General features: G+C 36.4%; 1 protein-coding gene and 1 pseudogene across 4 annotated transcripts in view; both read left to right on the plus strand.

Annotated features, from left to right (window-relative positions):
* Positions 1–21016, plus strand: part of LOC105484296 (contactin 5) — a 1362583-nt gene that overhangs the window by 1321033 nt on the left and 20534 nt on the right. The window lies entirely within an intron of this gene.
* LOC105484295 (replication protein A 32 kDa subunit pseudogene) lies at positions 16282–20780 on the plus strand (annotated as a pseudogene).

The raw sequence follows: 21016 nt of genomic DNA on the forward strand, positions 1-21016 counted from the left end.
TAATTTTGTATCAAAAATAGTTACTCACTTTACTGTGTTTTTGTTTCATTTGATTCTAGATGCGTGGCTTCGTGGTTGAAGTTCTCTAACCCAAACAACTTTAAAATTTTTTTTCTACGAAATTTTGACATAAACTATTTTATTTTCAAGACTATTAGGATATTTTCCTGAACATATTGTAGTAACACAAATGGAACCAAAAAAGTATTGATGATATGTTTTATCATATTCAGAAGTATTTCTCATTTTTTTCACTCTTCAACATGAATGTGAATTTACTGCACCACCTCTAAACACGGATTTCTAATTCCTAAACCCAGCCATCCATGAGTTCATCAAATGTCCATCCTCAGTTTCACTCTATTATGTAATGCACATTTGTAGAAGCAGAGCATCCATGCAAAAAAAAAAAAAAAATGGAATCAGAAATGTAGATAGCCATTTATTTATAATTGACATTCTAAGAATGTCAATTACTAATGGACTAACTGCCAATTACTAAAGAGTTGAGACTTTATTTTCCAAAGGGCAGAGCTTTTAAACAAATCTACACACAGAAAAGTGCACAAATTATTTCATTTTACAAATACTTGCACATTTTTGTTGAAATTTTCTGAGAACAGCCCATATAAAAATTTCTAAATTGTGAAAAAAATCTTCTCCCTTTGAAAGCTGGGTTTATACCTTAAGCACCTGACAATGTACCTGTGATAGAGGAGTGCTAAATCTATGAGTGTTGGACAGATACAGACATGCACTTGCTTAATAAACTAGGAAATGAAGAAATTGTATAAGGTGAACCCAAAATAAAAGGTTTACAAAATATATACTTAGCATTATAAGAATTCTAATTGCTAATTGAGTAAATGCCAATTACTAAATAGCTGAGACTTTATTTTCCAAAGAGCAAGGCTTTTTTCTTTACATCTGCATACAGACAAGTACACAAATCATAAACGTATAGTGATGGCTGAATGAATTACTATGAAGTAAATACACTTGTCTAACCATAATCCAGTCCATGAAGCAGAACATTACTAAGCCCCAGAGATCCAATTCAGGTCTCCTACAGTCACTCTCCTAATTCTTATCCCAAAACAACACTATCCTTTTTTTTTTTTTTTTTTTTTTTTTTTTTGAGATGGGGTCTCGCTCTATTGCCCAGGCTGGAGTGCAGTGATGCAATCTCGGCTCACTGCAACCTCCACCTCCTAGGCTCAAGTGATTCTCCTGCCTCAGCCTACTGAGTAGCTGGGATTACAGGCACATGCCACTGTCCCCAGGTAATTTTTGTATTTTTAGTAGGGATGGGGTTTCACCATGTTGCCCAGACTGGTCTTGAACTCCTGACTTCAGGTGATCCACCCGCCTCAGCCTCTTAAAGTGTTGGGATTACAGACATGAGCCACTGCTCCAAGCTGACTTCCCTTTTTTCTTAAAGATAAAATTAAATGGATTTATCATGTACATGCTTTGAAGTATATATATATGTCATACAATGACTAAATCTAGCTAATTAACATATGCAGATAGTTATCATTTTTAGGTGAGAAAATCCACTCTCAGCATTTTTAGAGAATGCAATATATTATTAATTATAGTCACGATGTTGAACTTATTGATCTTATCTGAAATTTTGTATTCTTTAACCACTCCCCAGTCCCAGCCCTCCCAATCATACTAACCCCTGATAAACACCATTTTGCTCTCCACTTTTATGAGATCAACTTTCTTAGAGTCCACATACGGGTAAGACCATGTGGTATTTGTCTTTCTGTGCCTGGCTTATTTCACTTAACATAATGGTCGTCAGATTCATTCATGTTGTTGCAAATGGCAGGATTTCTTTCTTTTTAATAGTTGAATGGTGAATATAATTTCTCTGTGTCTATATAACACATTTTCTTTATCTGTTCATCTGTTGATGGACAAGATATGATTCTGTGTGTTGGCTATTGTGAATAGTGTTGCAATAAACATGAGAATGCAGATGTCTTTTTGACATACTGATTTCATTTTATTTGAATATATGCCAAGTAGTGAGATTGCCAGATTATATAGTAGTTCCATTTTTAATTGTGGGGGGAGCCTCCACACTGTTTTCAATAATGGTCGTACCAATTTACATTCCTATCAATGGAGGGTGAGGGTTCCCTTTTCTCTATTTGTTTTCTTTTGACTTTTTGATAAAAGTTATTCTAATGTGTATGCGGTGACATCTCATTGTGGTTTTTCTTTTCATTTCCCTGATGATTAGTGAGATTGAGCATTTTTCCATATACCTGTTGGCCATTTGTATCTCTACTTTTGAGAAATGTCCATTCAAGTCCTTTGCCCATTTTTTAACCGGGTAATTTGTTTTCTTGCTATTGAGTTGAGCTGCATATATATTTTGAATGTTAATCCCTTATCAAATGTAGAGTTTGCAGATATTTTCACCCATTCTGTAGGATGTCTTTTTACTCTGTTGATTGTGGCTTTTGCTGTGCAAAAACTTTTTAGTTTGATATAGTCCCATGTTTTTTGGGGGTTTGTTTGTTTGGTTTTGGTTTTGGTTTGTGTGTGTGTGCTTTTGTTGCCTGTGTTTTTTGGAGTCATATCCAAAAACTCATTGCCCAGACCAAAGTCATAGAACTTTTCTCTACATTTTCTTCTAAGCAGTTTTACAGTTTTATATCTTATGTTTACATCTTTCATACAGTTTGCATTGATTTTTTTATATGGTGGAAGCTGAAGGTCTAATTTCAGTCTTCTGCATGTGGATATCCAGTTTTTGCAGAACCATTTCTTAAAGAGACTATCCTTTCCCCATTGTGTGTTCTTGGCACCTTTGTCAAAAACCAATTGATCACAAATATGTGGATTTATTTCCTGGCACTTTATTCTGTTTCATTGATCTATGTATCTGTTTTTATACCAATAGCATGCTGTTTTGGTTACTATAGCTTTGCAGTAAATTTTGAAGTCAGGTAGTTTGATACCTCCACTTTAATTATTTTTGCTCAAGATTGCGTTGGTTATTTGGGGTCTTTCGTAGTTCTCTATGAATTTTATGATTGTGTTTTCTATTTCTGTAAAAAAAATGCCATTAGAATTTTGATAGAGAGTACAATGAATCTATAGATCCATTTAGATACTATGGACATTTTAACATTAATTTTTCCAATCCATGAACATGGGATTTTTTTCTATTTATTTATGTCTTCTTTGATTTTTTAATCGATGTTTTATAGTTTTTAATTTAGAAATCCTTCATCTTCTTGCTTAACTTATTCCTAAGTATTTTATTTTTTTGTAGCTATTTTAAATAGGATTGTTTTCCTGATTTCTTTTTCAGGTAGTTCATTATTGGTATATAAAAACACTACTAAATTTTGTATTTTTTTAATCTTGTAATTTTCATGAATTTGCTTATCATTCCTAAGAGTTTTTTGGCAAAGTCATTAGTGTTTTCTATATATTAGATTGTTGCCTGCAAACAGGGACAACTGACTTCTTCCTTTTCTATTCTAAAGCTTTTTTCTTTCTTTCTCTTGTGTATTTGCTCTGGCTAGGACCTACAGTACTATGTTGAGGAGAAGTGGCAAGAGTAGGCATCCTTGTCTTTTTCAAGACCTTAAAGGAAAAGCTTTCGGCATTTCCCTGTTTAGAATGATGTTAGTTGTGTGTTTGTTATGTACGGCCTTTATTGTGTTGAGGTACATTTCTTCTATACCTAATGTGTTGAGAATTTTTACCATGAAAAAATGTTGAATTTGTCAAATGCTTTTTTGCATTTATTGAAATGATCATATGGTTTTTGTCTTTCGTGATGTATTACATTTATTGATTTGCAAATATTAAACCATCCTTACATCCCCACACTTGATAATAATAAATGATTATTTAAATGTGCTGTTGAATTTGCCTTGCTAGTATTTTGTTGAGGGTTTTTGCATGCATATTAATCAGGGATATTGGCATACAGTTGTTTTATTTATTTATTTATTTTTTTGGTGTCCTTGCCTGGCTTCGGTATCAGGGTGATGCTGTGCTTGTAAAATGAGTCCGACAGTATTCCCTCCTCTTTCACTATCCTGACTTCTAACAACACTACCTGGTTTTTACCAGTCTTTGAAATCATCTGGAGCTTTTTATGTCTTGTATTTTTCACTCAACACTATGTTGGTAAGAGTTACCCATATTGTAACATGTGAGTGTAGGTAATGCTGTTTTCTAAACTACATCGTGTGAGTAACCCCCCCAAGTAATTTATCATTCTACCATTGACGTACATTAAGGTTGTTTCCAGTTGGGTCTGTTATGAATAACACTATACAAAGTAATTTCAGGAGAATTATCTATTTTACAATATTGAGTTCCCTAATTCATAATCATGGTACATTCCACTTTTTTAAGCCTTCTTTGAGCTTTGTCAATATATAGGTCTTGAAAGTCTTTTCTTAGATTTTTCTCTATTTTACTGTTTGGTGCCATTTTAACTTATCCTGTATTTAATTTAGATTTCTTTAACTTTGTGTTATGAATTTTTTTTTAAATATCTGAAATGTAATATACAGAAGAGTATAGTGAATTTCTACAAACTTAACATTTACCTTCATCTATTACGAATGAATGAATAATCTGTTTTGTGTGTAATGCCAGTCAATCTCCTATATTATTTTGAAGCAACTGTCAGCCATTATACTGTTTCACAAAACATATTAAAAATCTCTAAAGTATATGCTTTTTAAAAAATTGTCACCTCTCTGCTTCCTGAGAACATGCAGGTTAGAAAATGTACTCAGTGTAAAACGCTACGAACTAAAAAAACACACCTAATATAACTCTATCCTCAATGTTTCTCTTGGTCTCTGCCTACATTACTTACTAGGTTCTCCAATGTTTATCTCTGAGCAAGCATAGTTTATCATTCAGCCAAGGATTTAACAGGCTTTATACTCAGGTTGTGGCTCCTATTCTTCCTGCAGTTCTCTCACTTCCTGAATTTCTATTTTGTATTTTCAACTGCTCTTTCTGATAAACTTCCTTTGCTACTCCAACTGATAAAGCTGCGATCTTTTGCCACCATTGCCAGAGGGATTGAAGAACATCCACAAACAAAATAAGCCACAAACTCACAATTCTTATTTTTGCAGTTTCAGATTTTCAAGAGTAAACACTCCTCTAGCTTCTGTCTGCTTTTGGATGCTTGCCATGATTTTAAAATTCTCATTTGGGTCAGAGTTTGTATAATCATTTTACTCATCCACATTTCCATCATTTTCTTAATATTTCTAAGATCTGTGGGATATTTTCTTTTTATCAGCAGTTTGTATGTCCTCCTCCCCATCTCTCCCTCCTCCTTTGATCTCTCTTGATTAGAAGAGGTTTACAAAATATGTGATCTTTTCAAACCATTAACTTTGTCTTTATTCATTTTCTTAATGTTTCTTTTTCCAATTATTTTTGTTCTTCCTGTCATTTTTATATTCTTCTTTCTACTTTATTTTTATTTAGGTTTAAAATTTATTGCTCTATTTTGAACATGTTAGATGGATATACCACTGACTTTTGGCTTTTATTTTTTTTTCAGTATATCTATTAAGGCTATACATCTCTAAAATTCTCTCTTCCCAGCATCTCATACAGACCATGTCATATAATATGATTAACTAGTTAGTAATTTTTAAAGATTAATATTCTTCTACCTGAAAGTATTTCAGATCAAACCTTTTGTTCTTTCATTAAATTAAGATATATGAAACAAGATTGTAATATGTCAACCTAAAAGGAAAAAGCTCAGGAAAATAAATATAGATAAAGTGTTTATTTGGGTCAAGTTTGAGGATTGCAACCCAGGAGCATAGATTCAAGTTGCCCTGAATATACACTCTGATTAGTAGCAGTAACAAGTAGATTTTTAAAGGCACAAAAAGGGCAGTAGTGGGAAGGGGGTGGGCTGATACAAAGTCCTCTCTCAGAAATTCTCATTCATTTACAGAAATAGCATTGATTAGTGAATGGCTATACATTGTGAAGCTATAGGGTTATAGTGTCTGATCTGGCCTTGTTAGTTAGTAGCTACTTGTGGCAATAGAAAGCAGTTTCAAAATGAATATATAGCTTAAAGGGGAAGTGGGGCATGGTTGCAGTCTCATTTTAATGTTTCTCTGGCTATAATAATCAAAAGGACTTGCGTTCCTCAAATAAAATTTCTTATCTCAGTTTACAAGTCATCTCACAAAACATATTCAGGTACATCAGTTGTAATTAAATGCTCTTAGAATTTTTTCTGTTCAATATGCTCTCTTTCAAAATGTTTGAATAAAGAATGCAGAAGGCAACAAATATTTTTAAAAGACATACACTGAACTACATGTGTTAGGAAAATATTTAATTATATTTATAACTAATCTTCTTCAGTATATTTTCTTTATGCAGCAATGACAGCTTCTAGGAAAAATAAATACAAATTTATTCAGTAAGTGATATCCATTATTATGTTTCTTCTGCATTTTAAACTTTCCCACCTCATATCATCTAATCACTGTTGAACTGCCTCATAAATATTCAAAAGTTTAACTAAGCATCATTTATTTATTTTATGTAATTCATTAAATTGCGTCCTTTATGGTAAAATTACCTCTGGGCACAAAGTAACTCATATGCATGCAATTTAATAATACTGACTGCCAGCATGTCTCAAAGTATTGATTATGAATAGCCAGTGTAATAACTATACCAAGTACTAAATTCAAGAGATTGGGAAACTGGAGACAAACTAAATTGATGCAAGCAGGGACTGTGCCAATCAAAACAAATGCATCTTTCATGGAAAATGTGCTCCCTACATATACGATTTTGAAACTCTTAGTAGAAGGACATGTCTGATCTTTGATGTTGTATAAGAAAGGAGGAATGTAAAAGGCGATTTAACCACCATTAGGAAAAAGGTCATAATATTCCAAAATATATGTGAAGGTAAGGAATTAGTAGTGAAAATATGCTATCAGTGAAATATCTGTCCTCTCATCCTCGATTTAAATTATTTGCCACTTTTGTGTTAGGAATGATAGTAAATTGATTGAAAGCATATAAAACCAACTTTCCTTAATTCCCCTGTAAAGTACCATCAGAAAAGACAATCCTCACTGCAATCACAGTGAGTGGTATAAAACAAAGTCATCAGAGTGTTTCTAGGTTTTTCTTTCCTTTCATCTTTGTGCAGTGACCCAGCCTCAAAATCCCATTTTCCAGGTTCAAGCAAGCAATGAAATAGCCTCTAACCCTTTATCTTTTCTTCAGCAAAGCAACTGCACTCATACATATGAAGCTCTGGTTTTCAGCCCAAAGCTGGGTAGATTTCTTTAGGTTGTTTGAAAATATGAGTAGATGCTTATACCAACAACCAATAATCTGGCATCTCCCTGCACAGCATAGACTACTGGTCTGGGAGATAAAGTCTAGAAATGGATGTCTCACCATTCAAATAATCCTTAAACTCATTTTTAGAACAGTTGAAGATCAGTCAGATAAGATACAAAGGTGATTAGACTGAAGAAAAATATTTGAAAGAAGAGAACATATCATAGAAGAAAAACCTTTGAAAGAAGGAAACAAATGGTTAGCTTTAGTATGAATTCCTTTTCCTAGAAAAGATTTTCGTGTAAATCAGAAGAAAAATTTTAAATATATAGTTCTAGATCTCAATGAGATAAACAAGAATAGTTATTTTATATTTAAAGAGCAACTCAGAGTAGGAAGAAAATCAAAATCAAAGTAAGTAAAATATTCATTGGAAGCAGTAAGATGTAAACTTGAACTGCTAACTATTCAAACCAATGCTTCAGAGTACAAACTTGAGAAATAATTCTAGAATGCAAAGTAAATCAACAATAAAATTTTATTTTAAAATGTGAGAGAAAATGGTAGATATGAAGAACAGAATAGATTTGGATTGTACATAATAGGATCTGCAAAGAAGATAGAATATATGGAACAAAATGAGTAACAAAAAAAAGTGAACAAAAATTCAAAAACAAAGCACCCAGGAAAAAATTCCAACATTTAAGATAGAGAAATTCCAATGTGTCAAGAAATATTAAAATCTTAACAGCCCCATCTTTGTCACTCCCATACTAATCCATCACCAAAGACTGTTGATTTTATCTTCTAAATATTTCTTGGTCCACACACATCCCTATATCCAATGCCATCCCCTTAGTTCAAGCTATCCTCATTTCTGACCGAGACTCCAGCAGCGTCTCCTAAAAGCTCTTGCTGTATCTACATTAACCTGTTTCCAATCTGCCCTTCATATTTCAACTGTTTATTCAGTAAGACAAATTATCGAGTGTCTCCATGTGCTACTATAAAGCAATCATGAATAAATTAGGATAATTTCATGTGATAATTGTAATGATAATTATAATAAAAATTAAAATGATGTGAGAGAGAGTGACTAAGGGAGGGGTGGTTTCTTTAAAGAAATGGCCAAGGAGGTTTCTTGGTTAAGCTGAAACGTATCAGAAAAGAAGGAGATAGCCATTTGGAGAACTGTGAAAAGAGCTTTCACTCACTGGGCACCAAAAGCTCAAAAACTCTGAATTGAGAATGTGATTGAATGTTTGAGGCTCATTCTGCTAGAAGGCAGTGGACAAAGTGAGGTGAGATATAAGATGAGGTTGCAGAAGTATAGAGACTATATCAGGTAAAGTCTTGCAAGCCATGGTGAGAAGTTTGGAATTTATTCTAAGTGCAAAAGGAAGCCTTTTCAGCAAAAGGAAGTTTTTAACAAAAGAAGGATCTAATTTATATAGTTTAAAATGAAAACTAACTTGATACTGCTGTATCTCTTCAAAACACAAACCTAATGGTGCCACATACACACTCCCAAACTCACCCTGCTTAAAAGCATTCCATGTGTTACACTTGCACATAGGACATTTTTGGTTTTTACTAATCCTAGCTCCTTAACATGGCCAACTACAAGATCTGGCTCCATCTATGACTCTAGCATCAAGTGCACCACACACGTATCACCTGCCACATCTGCCTAACTGCACTGTCTTCAGCCCCACATCCCCCTCTTTCCAGACTGCACACAGGATGCCTCTGCCTTCCCTCTCCCTTTGCCTGCTGAACTCCTAATCATCTCTCAGCCTTCAGTGTAACTCTCTCTGCCTTAGTGAAGACTTCCCTGACTAGCCCCTGCCCACTGAGTCCTATCCCTCAAGTTAGATCTGTATCAATATGTAGCTTCCCATAAACCTCTGGTCAAAACCCCAGTTTTACATTTGGGTGTGTGATCATTTATTCAATACGGCCCTAGGTAGACTGTAACTCCAAGAGGGCAGGGACTTCATCTATTTTGATTCATCATTGATTTTCTCAGTTGGCCCTAGGCACACTGTTTGGTAAATAATATATATTCAAAAAATATTTTCGAAAGGACAGTTGAATTAACAAGTTTTTAGAACTCAAGAGCTGGTAAAATATCAAATTTCAATATGCATTTTGATTTTTAAAAAATAAAACTGATTAACGGAAAGAAAAAATTTGATTATTAAAAAATAAAACCAATTAGTAGAAAGACAAAATTACTCTCAAAGATGCAAAAATCAAAAGATTTTTCTTCTACATTTAATAAAAGCAGAAAATAGAGTGGTGTGTATTAAATGCAGGGAGTACAATGTTGAGTTAGCAGTGATCATGGAGTACAATTAAAGATATAGAAATAACTGAATATAAGTGCTAAGAATTGTATTTTTAAAACCCAACAAGTAGGCCAGGCATGATAGCTCACACCTGCAATCCCAACACTTTGGGAGGCCAAGGGAGTAGGGTCGTTTAAGGCCAGGAGTTCTAGACCATCCTAGGCAACATAGCAAGACCATGTCTCTACCAAAAAATTTTAAAAATTAGCTGGATGTGTTTGTGCACACATGTAGTCCTACCTACTAGGGTCGCTGAGGTAGGACAATCTCTTCAGCCTAAGAGATCCAGGCTGCAGTGAGCTCGGATCATGCCACTGCACTCCAGCCTAGAACTAATATAGGACTAATAAAATGAGACCTTGTATTAGTCCCTTCTTGCATTGCTATGAAGAACTACCTGAGACTGGGTAATTTATAAAGAAAAAAGATTTAATTTACTCATATTTCCACAAGTTGTACAGGAATAATGGCTGGGGAGACTTCAGGAAACTTACAATGATGGCAAGAAGGCAAAGGGGAAACAGGAACATCTTACATAGCCAGAGGAGGAAGAGACAGGTGCGAGATGCCACACACTTTTAAGCACCATCTCCTGAAAACTTATTCACTATCATAAGAACAGCAGGGGGGAAATCTGTCCTTATGATCTAATCAACTCCTACCAAGCCTCACCTTAAAATTGGGGATTACAATTTTACATGAGATTTGGATGGGGACACAAATCCAAACCATATCAGACCTTGCTAAAAAAAAAAAAAAAAAAAAAAAAAAAAAAAAAAAAAAAAAAAACCTGAAGATGGCAGATAGGAGGCAGAACTAGCTTGCAGCTCCTATTCAGACGGACAGAGCAGCATGTGAACTTTTGCTCCAAGAACTACCACAGGAACATACCAGTAAAGCCGAGAGAATCTGCAGTCCCTTTGAAAGAACTGGATCGCCACTGAAAGCTCCCTGAGATGCTAAAAAACTGTGAGTCTTCTTGCTTTTTCAATGGGGAGGCACATGGTCTGGGACAAGTTCTCAGCTTCGGTCACTGGCTGCCTGGAAATAAACTCAGTGCTGTTGGATGGGGGCATGGTGGGAGTGAGACCAGCCTTTAGGACTACAGAGCAGGTTGAGGCTTGTTACTGCTGGCTTTTCCCCATTTCCCTGCTGACCTGTATGACCCAGCAGAGGCAGCCATAATCCCCTTGGGACTATAACTCTATTGGACAGGGAACCAATAGAGAACCATAGAGAACACCACAGCAAGCCCCACCCAAAGAGAGGCTGAGCTCAGAAACGGCTATCCCTGCCCCCACCAGGTGGTCTTTCCCTACCCATCCTGGTAGCCAAAGACAAAGGTCATAATTTCTTGGGAGTTCTATGGCCCTGGCCACTGCCTGAGAAACCTGAATACTTAACTAGGTGTCGTTAGGGCAAGTTTGCATCCTCCCTATAGGATTGAAGCTGTGTGCTCTTGAAAGCCCCACAACCTTGCTGGAAGCCAACCAACCCCAAAACAGCACACTAAACAAAAACACAACCAAGGACCTTCACAGAGTCCACTTCACTCCCCAACTGACTCCACCGGAGCAGGTGCTGGTGTCAAGGCTGCAAGACCTGAAGACGAATCACATCACAGGACTCTTTGCAAACAGTCTCCAGTACCAGCCAGAATGCCAGTAGCCCTGCTGGGTGGCTGGACCCAGAAGAGCAAAAACATTAACTACAGATCAGCTCTCAGGAAACCCTATTGCTAGGGAAAGGGAGAGAACACCCCATCAAGGGAGCACCCCATGGGACAAAAGAATTTGAATAGCAACCTTTAATCCCAGATCTTCCCTCTAACATAGTCTACCCAAATGAGAAGGAACCAGAAAAACAATTCTGGTAATATGACAAAACAAGGTTCTTTAACACCCCCGAAAGATCATACAGGCTCACCAGCAATGGATCCAAACCAAGGTGAAACCTCTGAATTGCCAGAAAAAGAATTCAGAAGGTCAATTATTAAGATAATCAAGGAGGCACCAGAGGAAGGTGAAGTACAACTTAAAGTATTCAAAAACATGATACAGAATATGAAGGGGAAATTCTTCAGTGAAATACACAGGATAGATAAAAAACAATCACAACTTCTGGAAATCAAGGACACACTTAGAAAAATGCAAAATGCACTGGAAAATCTCAGCAATCGAAGCAAAAAGCAGAGGAAAGAACTTCAGAGCTCAAAGACAAGGCTTTTGAATTGACTCAATTCTTCAAAGATAAATAGAAAAGAATTTTTAAAATGAACAAAGCCTTCAAGAAGTTTGGGACTGTGTTAAATGACTAAACCTAAGAATAATTGGTGTTACTGAGGAAGAAGAGAAATCTAAAAGTTTGGAAAATGTATTTGAGGAAATAATCAAAGATAACTTCTCCAGCATTCCTAGAGACCTAGACATCCAAATAGAAGAAACTCAAAGAACACCTGGGAAATTCGTCGCAAAAAGATCACCACCTAGGCACATAATCATCATGTAATCTAAAATCAAGACTAAGGAAAGAATTTTAAGAGCTATGAGGCAAAAACATCAGGTGACCTATAATGGAAAACCTATCACAGCAACAGCAAATTCATTAGCAGAAACTTCACAAGCTAGAAGGAATCAGGGTCCTATTTTTAGCCCCCTTAAACAAAACAATTATCCCCCAAGAATGTCATATCCAGTGAAACTAAGCTTCATAAACAAAGGAAAGATACAGTCTTTTCCAGAAAAATAAATGCTGAGAGAATTCACCAATACCAAGCCAGCCCTATAATAACTGCTAAAAGGAGCTCTAAATCTTGAAACAAATTTTCAAAATACACCAAAATAGAACCTCCTCAAAGCATAAATCTCATGGGACCTGTAAAACATTAACACAATAGAAACAAAAAACAAGGTATTCAGGCAACAAATAGCATGATGAATAGAATAGTACCTCATCTCTCAATACTAACATTGAATGTAAAAGGCCTAAATGCTCCACTTAAAAGATACAGAATGGCAGAATAGATAAAAATTCACCAACCAAGTTTCTGCTGTCTTCAGGAGACTGTCTAACACATAAGGACTCACATAAACTTAAGGTAAAAAGATGGAAAAAGATATTCAATGCAAATGGATATCAAAAGCGAGCAGGAGTAGATATTCTTATATCAGACAAAACAAACTTTAAAGCAACAGCAGTTAAAAAAGACAAAGAGGGACATTATTTAATGATAAAAGGACTAGTCCAACAGGAAAATATCATAATTCTAAATGTATATACACCTAACATTGGAGCTCCCAAGTTTATATAAAACAATTAATACTAGACCTAAGGAATGAAATACATGACAACACAATAATGGTGGGAAACTGTAATACTCCACTGACAGCAATAGATAGGTCAAGACAGAAAGTCAACATAGAAACAATGGACTTAAACTATACCCTAGAACAAATGGAATTAACAGATATTTACAGAACATTCTACCCAACAACTGCAGAATATACATTCTATACATCAGCACATGGAACATTATCCAAGACAGACCATATGATAGGCCACAAAACAAGTCTCAGTAAATTTAAGAAAATCAAAATTATATCAAGTAGTCTCTCAGACCACAGTGGAATAAAATTGGGGATCAATTCAAAAAGGAATCCTCAAAACCATGCAAATACATGGAAATCAAAAAACTTGCTCTTCAATGATCATTGGGTCAACAATGAAATCAAGATGGAAATTTAAAAATTCTTTGAACTAAATGATAATAGTGACACAACCTATCAAAACCTCTGAGATACAAAAAAAGCTAAGAGATAAGAAGAAAGTTCACAGTAGTAAATGACTAGATTAAAATGTCTGAAAGAGCACAAATAGACAATCTAAGGTCACACCACATAGAACTGAAGAAACAAAAAAATCCAAACCCACAGCCAGCAGAAGAAAAGAATTAACAAAGACAAGAGAAGAACTAAATAAAATTGAAACAAAAAACAGAAAAATACAAAAGATAAATGAAACAAAAAGATGATTCTTTGAAAATATAAGTAAAATTGATAGACCATTAGCATGATTAAACAAGAAAAAAAGAGAGAAGATCCAAATAAGCTCAGTTAGAAACAAAACAGGAGATATTACAACTGATACCACAGAAATACAAAATACAATTCAAGGCTATGATGAACACCTTTACTTGCATAAGCTAGAAAATCCAGAGGAGATGGATAAATTCCTGGAAATATACAACACTCCTAGATTAAACCAAGAAACATAGAATCTCTGAACAGACCAATAATGAGCAGTGAGATTAAAATGATTATTTAAAAATTGCCAACCAAAAAAAGTCCAGGATCACAAGGATTCACAGATTAATTCTATCAGACATTCAAATAAGAATTGGTACCAATCCTATTGCCACTATACCAAAAGATAGAGAAAGAGGGAATCCTCCCTAAATCATTCAATGAAGCCAGTATCACCCTAATACCAAAACCAGGAAATGACATAACAAAAATAGAAAACTACAGACCAATATCCCTGATGAACATAGATGCAAAAATCCTTATGTCAGAAAGATAATCCACCATGATCAAGTGGGTTTCATACCAGGAATGCAGGGATGGTTTAACATGTAAGTCAATAAATGTGATATACCACATAAGCAGAATTAAAAATCACATAATCATCTCAATAGACACAGGAAAAGCATTTGACAAAATCTAGCATCTCTTTATGATTGAAACCCTCAACAAAATTGGCATGGAAGGGACATACTTTAAGGTAATAAAACCCAGCTATGACAAACCCACAGCCAATATTATGAATGGGGAAAACTTGAAGGCATTTCCCCTGAGAACTGGAACAAGGCAAGGATGCTCACTTTCACCACTTCTATTCAACATAGTACTGGAAGTTCTACCCAGAGCAATCAGACAACAAAAAGAAATAAAGGGCGTCCAAATTAGTAAAGAGGAAGTCAAACTGTCACTGTTTGCTGATTATATGATTGTATGCATGAAAACACTAAAGACTCATCCAAAAAGCTCCTAGCACTGATAAATGAATTCAGCAAAGTTTCAGCAAACAAAATTAATATACACAAATCAATAGCTCTGCTATACACCAACAGCGACCAACCTGAGAATCAAATCAAGAACTCAACCCCTTTTATGGTAGTTGAAAAAAAAAAAAAAACTTAGGATTATACCTAACCAAGGCTGTGGAAGACCTCTACAAGGAAAACTACAAAACACTGCTGAAGGAAATCGTAGACGACACAAATTGAAACACATCATGCTCATGGATGGGTCGAAACAATATTGTCAAAATGACCATACTGCCAAAAGCAATCTAGCCATTCAATGCAATTTCCATCAAAATACCACCATCATTCTTCACTGAACTAGAAAAAAAAAAAAAAATCCTAAAATCCACATGGAACCAAAAAAGAGCCCATGTAGCCAAAGCAAGCCTAAGCAAAAAGAACAAATCTGGAGGCATCACACTGCCTCACTTCAAACTGTACTATAAGACCATAGTCACCCAAACAGCACAGTACTGGTATAAAAATAGGCTCACAGACCAATGAAACAGGATAGAGAACCCAGAAATAAAGCCAAATACTTACAGCCAACTGATCTTTGACAAATCAAACAAAAATATAAAGTGAGAAAGGACAGCCAGTTCAACAAATGGTGCTAGGATAATTGGCTAGCCACATGTTGAAAATGAAACTGGATCCTCATCTCGCACCTACAAAAATCAACTCAAGATGGATCAAAGACTTAAATCTAAGACCTGAAACCATAAAGATTCTAGAATATCACATCAGAAAAACCCATGTAAACATTGACTTAGGCAAAGACTTCATGACCAAGAAACCAAAAGCAAATGCAATAAAAACAAAGATAAATAGATGGGACTTAATTAAACTAAAAAGCTTCTGCACAGCAATAGAAATAATCAGCAGATTAACAGACAACCCACAGAGTGGGAGAGAATCTTCACAATCTATACATCCAGCAAGGACTAATACCAGAATCTACAAAATACTCAAACAACTCAGCAAGAAAAAAATACACAATCCCATCAAAAAGTGGGCAAAGAACATGAATAATTCTCAAAAGAAGATATGCAAACTGCCAGCAAGCATATGGAAAAATATTCAACATCACTAATGATCAGGGAAATACCAATCAAAACCACAATGTGATACCACCTCGCTCTTGCAACAATGACCATAATCAAAAAATCAAAAAAATAATAGATGTTGGCATGGATGTGGTGAAAAAGTTATACTTTTACACTGTTGGTGGGAATGTAAACTAGTACAACCACTATGGAAAACAGTGTGGAGATTCCTTAAAGTACTAAAAGTAGATCTACCATTTGATCCAGCTACCCCACTACTAGGTATCTAACCAGAGAAAAGGAAGTCATGATATGAAAAAGATACTTGCACATACATGTTTATAGCAGCACAATTAGCAATTGCAAAAATATGAAACCAGCCCAAATGCCAATCGATCAATGAGTGGAAAAAGAGAATGTGGTATATACATTGTGGAATACTACTCAGCCATTTAAAAAAAAAAAAAAAAAAGAATGAAATAACGGCTTCACAGCAACCTTGGTGAAATTGTAGACTATTATTCTAAGTGAAGTACCTCAGGAATGGAAAACCAAACATTGTATGTTCTCACTCATGTACAAACTAAGCTATGAGGACGCAAAGTTGTAAGAATGATACATTAGACTTTGGGGATTCAGAGGGAATGGTAGGGGGTGGCAAGGGATAAAAGTTCTCGCACTGGGTACAGTATACACTGCTTGGGTGATAGGTGCACCAAAATCTCAGAAATCACCACTAAAGAACGTATCTATATAATCAAACAGCACTGGTTCCCAAAAAACCTATTGAAATAAAAAAATGGAAAACTAAAAATTAGAAATTCTTTTTAAAACCTGACAAGTAAAAAAAAAAATAAAAAGTTGATAAGATGATGTGTTGTGCATGTGTAGTGGTCAGGGAGATATGGGAGATCTCTGTACCTTCCTTTCAATTTTGCTGTGACTCTAAAATGGCTCCAAAAAAAAATATTTTAAGAAGAAATTGGATGGGCAAAGACAAAATCGTAGGAAGAACTAATCAATGGTTTTATATGACTGAATGAAAATTTAAAAGTAGGGGAAAGTTCACAACTCACCCAGTAATCAACAGCTGCATATGGCAGAACTCATGAGTTTTAGATTTCATAACCTCATGAAACTGCATTGTGTGACATGATTATCATAGAATCATCACACCAGAAAATCAAATATACTATATGCACAGTTAAAATAATTATTATCTTGGAGAATCAGCTTTGGAAAAAATGGAGTGTCTACTAAGAAGAACCATCCTTGGTCGGGCATGGTGGCTCACACCTGCCCAGCACTTTGGGAAGCCGAGGCAGGCAGATCACTTGAGGTCAGGAGTTTAAGACCAGCCTGGCCAACACGGTGAAATCTCATCTCTACTAAAACTACAAAAATTAGCCGGGCATGGCGGCAGGCACTTGTAATCCCAGCTACTCGGGAGGCTGAAGCAGGAGAATTACTTGAACCCAGGAGCTGGAGGTTGCAGTGAGTTGAGATTGTGCCATTACATTCCAGCCTGGGCAATAGAGTAAGACTCTGTTTCAAAAAAAAAAAAAAGCCATTCTCTTTATTTAGGTTAGTCTCTATACTCTCCTACAGGTATTAGATGAGTCAGAATTCATACTTCCTGTCTGCCACTAATAATAATATTATGTACATTATAATTTTAAATAAAAATAATTTTTGAGAGGTAAAAATCAGAAAACCAAAATAATATGAAGGATAAAAAATTATACTTACAAATAATAAAAATCAGAAATGTTAAAATATCAAGAAATAATGGTTCAAGCAGTTGAACAGCAGGGAAGCTCTCTAAAAATCATTTGCAAGCCTGAGAGAAGTACTATTTTCTCTGTTATATAAATAAAGATGCAGAGATTCACTGGTTAACTGACTTGTCCCGTTATATGTGGCTTACAAATACCAAAAGTAAAATTCACATATAGACCTTCTGGCTTTACAACTTTAGAACCCATAATCTCCTTTCTGAGGTCTATTCTGGGAAATGAATCTAATATGTGGAAAACAGGGTATATGAAGATTTCCATAGCAGCATTTTAATTAAAGGAGCAATATGAATATTTCCATGGCAGCATTTTAATTAAAAGAGCAATAATTAGAGGCTATCAAAATGCTTTACACTACAACAATGGTTAAATAATATGTGGTACATAGACATATGATAGAATGCTATTTTTAAAATAAGAAAATATTTCTATATAAGAGAACGAAAGCAGGACGTAAAAAGTGTAATTATTTTAAATATATAAAATAGGAAGTGATACACAAAGAAAACAATTGTATGAAGGTATTAAAATGATAAGCTGTGCTCTAATTTTAATTATTGATATCTTTTTAATGATTTTAATTTGGTTTCAAGTGATTTTACATAGATAGTTCAAAGTTCATGGGTTGTTGAAATCTACGTCCGAGGAAAAACTAAATGAAGAGTAGGTTCAACCTTAGAAAGAGTGTGTGACTTATGAATATTGTGTAACCTCAATTCCAGCTTAAGAATCACTAAAGGAGAGAAAAGTGACTAGAGTGGTATGGCAGCCCCCCCGGTTCTGGGGTGTTCTGCAATTTCCCCAGACCTAACCCTCCCGGCCTCTTCCCCGAAGAATCACGACCTACATGTGGGACAGTAGATTTGAAAGCTATGGCAGCTCCTCATAGGGGAGTCAGCGAATACACGCAGTTCCCGGGAGGCTTTGGATCGTGGACACCTTCTTAAGCAGAAAAGAAATCAAGAGCCTGAGTACAGCACATTGAACCCCACACTGTATCTCCGATGCTTTCTGTCACTTTGGTTGATGAAGTGTTCAAAATTGGCAGTGTTGAGATTTCACAAGTCGCTCTTGTGGGGATCATCAGACATGCAGAGAAGGCTTCAACCAACATTGTTTACAAAATAGATGACATGACAGCTACACCCATGGATGTTCGCCAGTGGGTTGACACAGATGACACCAGCAGTGAAAACACTGTAGTTCCTCCAGAAACATATGTGAAAGTGGCAGGCCACCTGAGATCTTTTCAGAACAAAAAGAGCCTGGTAGCTTTAAGATCATGTCCCTGGAGGATATGAATGAGTTCACCATACATATTCTGGAAGTGATCAATGCACACATGATACTAAGCAAAGCGAACAGCCAGCCCTCAGCAGGGAGAGCACCTATCAGCAATCCAGGGAAGAGTGAAGCAGGGTACTTTGGTGGGAATAGCTTCATGCCAGCAAATGGCCTCACTGTGGCCCAAAACCAGGTGTTGAATTTGATTAAGGCTTGCCCAAGACCTGAAGGATTGAACTTTCAGGATCTCAAGAACCAGATCAAATGCATGTCTGTATCCTCAATCAAGCAAGCTATGGATTTTCTGAGCAATAAGGGGCATATCTATTCTACTGTGGATGATGGTCATTTTAAATCCACAGATGCAGAATAACTGGAACTAATTGGGTACCTGAGATATTTTACAACTGGACCTAGCTTCACAGTCTATTTTCCCCAGCTGTGCATATATTTGGCCAGGTGGCTTCTAGAAGTCAGTTTCATCTATAAAAGGTCTCCACCTACATCCTTTTGAAACTTACTGCTCTTCTGTTTTGTTTTGTTTGAAGGTCAGAAAGAGATGGGCAATTGACAGGGATGCACTCAAGCTGGAATTTCTTGAGGAAGTTATAAATAAGCTTGTTTCATACTAACATAATGCAAATATCTCTTTTATAAATGAAAATGTGCTAACCCTTTTGCCAACAGGGGGAACAAAAGAAAGTCCCATCAGTCAATTTGTCCATCTCATGGTGAAAGCTTGCCCCTCCTTTAGGGAACTACATCAGAAAGTTACCTACCAATAACACACTCCATATAAAATATCAGAAGAAATGAAGAGGCTAAAGTAATTTAACATTTATAAAAACACACAAAAGACGAGGAAAAAAATGTGGCTAATTACTGTGGTCTTCATTTCATAAAGGTGTAGTTGCAATTTGTAACTTCCTTCCCCTTCTTTCCATTTCTTGTTCCTTTTGCTTTCAGCTAGCACTGAGGTTGGTTGAGGTCCTTAATATGTCATGGTAATCAAAATGTTCATTCTTGAGATCAGAGCCTATAATGACTTCCTATGGTCACCACTGGAAGAGGCAATCCTAGACATGTTCCAGAATGTCTCCAAATTCCAATTAAACTTCTCAGTGCCCACAGAGTATAGCAGCACTATTAGCACCCTTAGCTGAAAGAGAATCTGGAAAACATGTTTGGCTTTCTAGACTCCACAGTACACAAAACACGAAGGAGGATAAAATGGGTCCAGTAATCTACTATTTTCACCACAGTAATTAAGTTGGGGGGGAAAAAAAGTACTCTCTTATGACCTTCACCACAATAATGCAGGATTTTTCTCAGCCCCTTCATCAGACTTGTGACAGGGGTGGCCCCATTTACTCGGCCTGCTGCATTCAAGCCTTTGTGGGAGGAAGCACATGAATAAGTTCCATATGGGACCCCACAGCCAGTACAGGTGTGCATGGATAAATGCAGGATCCTGCCAGCCAGTCCAACTGCTGGCAGGAAAAATCTCCATGTGGGGCTCATGGTAGTGCCCAGGTGGTGCCAGGTGCCTGTGACCCCTAAGCCCCAGAGGGAATGTTAACAGTGCTTTCTTAGCTCTGCTGTCCCCAGACAGCTGTGTGTGAGAAGCTCAGCTGACAGAAGCAAGCTCTGTGTGGGGCCTGCATTGGTTCCCAGGTGAAAGTGTCTGCAACCCTGACACCCCAGAGGGAGTGTTACAGTGCTCTCTTACCTCCACCATCCATGGATGGCTGTGTGTTAGTAGCTCATCTGACAGGAGCAGGCTCTGTGTGGGGCTCATAGCAGTGCCCAGATGAGGGTGCCTGTGACCCCAAAACCCCAGAGAGAGTGTTACAGCACTCTCTTAGTTCTGCCATCTGTGTGTTAGCAGCTCAGTTGATCCCTTGCCTCATCACATAGGGCAACTACCCTCCACTGGTGAGGGCAAAGGGCTGGTGTGACAGACTTTCTGGGTACCTGCACTCAGTGGGCCCTGAGCTTTTGTCTGGTGTCCAAGAAGAATGAGATCACATGGATGAACTGAAGGATGGGGAAGGTGGAGAATGTTACTGAGCAATGAAAATGGCTCTCAGTGGAGAGGGGAGCTGGAAA

This window comes from Macaca nemestrina, chromosome 12, assembly GCF_043159975.1.
Source record: "Macaca nemestrina isolate mMacNem1 chromosome 12, mMacNem.hap1, whole genome shotgun sequence".
NCBI lineage: Eukaryota > Metazoa > Chordata > Mammalia > Primates > Cercopithecidae > Macaca > Macaca nemestrina.